The sequence below is a fragment of the Octopus bimaculoides genome, chromosome 14 (genome assembly GCF_001194135.2).
Source record: "Octopus bimaculoides isolate UCB-OBI-ISO-001 chromosome 14, ASM119413v2, whole genome shotgun sequence".
Lineage (NCBI taxonomy): Eukaryota > Metazoa > Mollusca > Cephalopoda > Octopoda > Octopodidae > Octopus > Octopus bimaculoides.
The window spans coordinates 11,119,619-11,124,382 of NC_068994.1; the positions used below are offsets into that span (position 1 = coordinate 11,119,619).

The following is a 4,764-nucleotide window of genomic DNA, read 5'->3' on the forward strand; positions in this document are numbered from 1 at the left end:
ACAAGCACACACATTGGTTCAATTTCACTCCTTTTATTATGATTACTCAACTAATTAACCATTTATCCTATTTGGTATTTCGTGAGTTTGAGTTTTCTCACCGCCAATTTGATTGAGCTGGTATACAGTCTGCAGATGAAGCAATCTTTTTATATAAAAGAAGAGAAACTGAATCTAGATGTCTGTTTATTTTTGTATAAATGACATTTTAAAGAAACTATAAAATCTATTTTAACACATTTGCAAGCGAAATTCAGAAGCTAAATAAAATGTGTATTGCTGGGAACATTAGAAAAATTAATTTACAATAGATATTCAATAAAGTAAAAATATACCATTCAATTTCTAAAATTGCTTATATTTTTCTGAAAGCATGGATAGTAACTTTGGATTGTTTCAATTTTATTCTGATCTCATCGGCGAAACATATCTTCAACGTGTTTGATAAAGTAACGAAATCTGCTGGTTTTGCATATTTTGACGTTGGAAAATATAAATGCATAATGAAGAAATTCATTGCATCATACCATACCCTTGGATGAAGAAATTCATTGCATCATACCATACCCTTGGAAGAAAATACCCATTTTAAGCAGACACATCAAGCAGTTAAACAGAAATACGTGTAAATGCCGAAAGCAACAGGAAACAATTCCTACCGTGTTTCTATGTTATTTCCAATCTTGAACTTTTACGTAGTGACGTCTGTATCATTTTGGCGCCTACAACAAAAACTTTGTTGATGAGATCAGAATAATATTCAAACATGTATGAAGTTGTTTCGTTGCCTCAAATACTTGTCATGAAATAAAAATATAATTCAACCAGTGATAGAAATTTTCTCTTTTGTATTCCATATTGTCATTTATTTCCGGTTAGCTTTATTCAATGATTTAACCACCAAATATATTTTTGTTTGACTAATAAGTTCGTTAGTTGTATAACCTACTGTTTCTTTAATAAACGCAAATGTCTGCTATTCTGATATTCTAAAGTCTATCCATTCTTACTGTCCAAATAAACACTCCAGTAGACGAAGATGATTATTATTATTATTATTACTATTATTATTATTATTATTATTATTATTATTATTATTATTATTATTATTATTATTATTATTCTATTGCTATTACCAGTATTATTATTATTATTATTATTATTATTATTATTATTATTATTATTATTATCATTGTATTGCAAGTTTCGGGTTATCAAGACAGGCAAGATAGGTCGACCATCTCATTCCAAATTACACTGCATCGCCATTTACATCTTATTCTACTTGACCGAAAGATGAAAACTAAATGGACACTCATTCTTGTCTGCTTAAAGAACTGAACTGAACGAAAAAAAAAAATTATATATAACAATAAAAATAAAAATAAATACAAAGAAAATTAGTAAAATTTTTAAAAAAATAGTGAATCCTAAATAGTCTGGAATTGCTTTCTGAAAAGTTCTTTGATCAACGATCTCTTCCAAATGAAAGCAATCTTCAATTGGTAGTAGTAGTAGTAGTAGTAGTAGTAGTAGTAGTAGTAGTAGTAGTAGTAGTAGTAAGTCAGATCGTGTATTTTTTCTTCTATTTCTAGAAATGACTGGTTTCCATGGTTTTTTGTTGTTGTGTTTGTTGCTGTGTTCAGTGGTAGATGATGGTTTTGGCTTTTATTATTATTATCATTATTATTATTATTATTATTATTATTATTATTATTATTATTATTATTATTATCATTATCATTATTATTATTATTATTATTATTATCATTATTATCATTATTATTATTATTATTATTATTATTTTAGTTGTTGTTTTGGTTCTTGACGTTGTTGTAGATGCTGTCGTCGTTGTTTTATATTCAAGAGCTCTGCCCTCTCCCACCTCCTCTCTCCCTCTCTCTCTTCCCACCTTTCTCTTTTATCTAGTTTCCTTCGTGCCTTTCTTCCCGCCTTCCTTCTCTCCTTCCTTCCTCCCTTCCTTCGTTTCATCTTATATTCTATCCTTTTTTTACTTTCTTATCCTTATTTTCGTCTTTTTTCATTTTCTTTCTGTTCGCTTTCCTTATTTCGTTCACTTTTTCATTTGTCTTTTTAGCCATATTTCTTTCTTTCTTTCTTTCATTCACGTTTTTTTTATTTATTTATTTCTACATTTTTCTTCCTTCCTCCATTCCTTCCTTCGTTCCTCCCTTTCTTTCTTTCTTTCTTTCTTTCTTTCTTTCTTTCTTTCTTTCTTTCTTTCTTTCTTTCTTTCTAGGTTGTTTGTTTGTTTCTTTCTTTTTTCCTTCCTTCTTCCTTCCTATCGGTCTTCCTTCCTTCCTTCCTTCCTTCCTTCCTTCCTTCCTTCTCTTCCCTTTTTTCCGTTCCATCTCTATTATTTCACCCCTCTCCTTACCTTGAGTCTTTTCCTTAAAATTATTCTTTCCATTATTTTCTGCAATATTTTCTTCCTTTCTTCCTTTCTTTCGTGTAGCCTCATTCCTTTTTTTTTATTCCCTACCACATAAAATTTCCTCTTTTCTTTCCTTTAACTTCCTTTCATTTAATTATTCTTTTCATTCTTTGAAAAAAACTCCTTTTATCATTTCCTCGCAACAGTTTTCCTTATATATATATTTCGTTACTGTTTTATTTTTCTCGAAGCTTCGCACTCTTAAGACTGGTCATCCGGTGGCCATAGAGTATGAATGACCCAGATCACAAAATCTGCCCTGGACGGAACAATGGTTTGTTGCTGTCTTCGAGGTCAGCAATTTAAAAGGGAAAGAGGTAAGGCGATTACAAGGGTCCAATCCCAGTACATTTATCGATTCCGAAAGGATAAAGGCAATGTAAAGAGTCGGAAGAAAGACCGCTGAGCATTTTGTGCGGCATGGTAACGAATCTACCAGCTCACTGCCTTAATAATAATGATCTTTTCTACCCTAGGCACAGGACAGGGCTATACATTTTTGGGAAGATTGCTGGTCGATTACATCAACCCAGTGCTTGACTGGTACTTACACACACACACACACGCACACGCACACACACACACACACACACACACACACTCACACACAAACACATATATACATCTACACATACATAAATACTTATACATATATATATATGTATGAGTATATGCATATATATATGTGTATATATGTATGTGTATATATATATGGAGCAGGACTGATGCCCACTTTCGGACATTGGGTGTGGGCCACTTTGAGTTTTTTTCCCGTTTTCTTTTGTGTGTTGAATATGACTCATTCTTCATTGATTTGACCATTAGAATCAGTGTGGTACATGTGTCACTGTAAGACCACAATGTAGGAATCAGGTGCACTGGGGATATTGTAAATCCCCTTTATGCCCAATATTTGAGTTATCCTCCCAAGACACATCCAATCTCGTGTTACTCTCTCTGGGTACTTTGATCTCGGTGGGATATGAAAAGAATCCATGAGCTTATAAGGCATATTTCGAAAGAACGTTTTGTGTAAATTTGAAGATATCGAAATGTGAGAGACACCATATAATCCAACAGACAAACCAACAACCCTGATGTAGCTGCACGTATGATGTTTCTCTACAGGATGCATCTCTCAATTAATTGTTTTTGTGGAAGACCAACAATTACTCATGCAAGAAGTTCCTGCTTATATGCTACAATTACAATGGTCGATGCCTTGTGGCCTCAGTGTTGCCGCAAGAGAATTCAAAGCGTAAGGACTAAGAACAAACACCACAAGTATTTTGTTTCATGCTCTTAAAATCTAGCTGCTGCTTCTTCTTCTTCTTCTTCTTGATGTACCTATCAATCTATGTCTCTCTATCACTTTGCATATATATATATATATATATATATATATATATATATATATATATATATATATATATATATATATACATACACACACACCCATATACAGCACACACATATATATTGTCTATCTTTAGCATATTAGGAATCCATTTTGGTGGTCATTGCTCTTAATCTGTGTATACATGTACATATATGTATTTAAATATATGTATATATATATATATGTATGTATATGTACATATATATATATATATTCAAATATATGTATATCTATACATATATATGTGTAAATATATATGTCTATATATATGTATGTGTGTATATATAGCTATCTATCTATCTATCTCTATCTCTCTATCTATGTATGTGTTTATATATCTATCAATCTATGTCTCTATCTCCATCTCTGTGTATATGTGTATATATACACACATATGCACACGCGCGCACACACACACACACGCACACACAGACACACACGCACACATATATACAACACACACATATATATTGTCAACATTTTACACATTCGATTTCATTTAAGTATGTACCTGAACGCTAACTTCAAACAGATCCCAAATAAATGTGAGCAGGTGATCCGAAATTAGAATTTCATGATTCCCCTAGACTAGAAAGAGAAAAAAAAAACAGTATATTTATGTTATGCGTGTGTATATCTAAGTACTTAATTTCTACGCTCCCCATGCGTATATTTATGTATACACACGCACAAACACACATAAGAATGTGTGTGTGTGTATAAACATATGTAACATACCTCTGTTTCTTAGTACATATCAATACCTCTGCATGTCTATGCCCTCTGTCTATCTGTCTGTCTGTCTGTCTGTTTGTCTGTCTGCTTGTCTCTCTCTCTCTCTCTCTCTCTCTCTCTCTCTCTCTATATATATATATATATATATATATATATATATATATATATACACATA

At 31.8% G+C, this 4,764-nt stretch overlaps 1 long non-coding RNA gene across 1 annotated transcript in view; it reads right to left on the minus strand.

Moving 5' to 3' along the window:
• Nucleotides 1-337: 337 nt before the first annotated feature.
• The window catches only part of LOC106884317 (uncharacterized), a 26,865-nt gene continuing 22,438 nt past the window's right edge, over nt 338-4,764 (minus strand). Inside the window, exon 2 of the long non-coding RNA XR_001411229.2 lies at nt 338-722. This is a non-coding gene — a long non-coding RNA (uncharacterized LOC106884317). The remainder of the gene's footprint in view (nt 723-4,764) is intronic.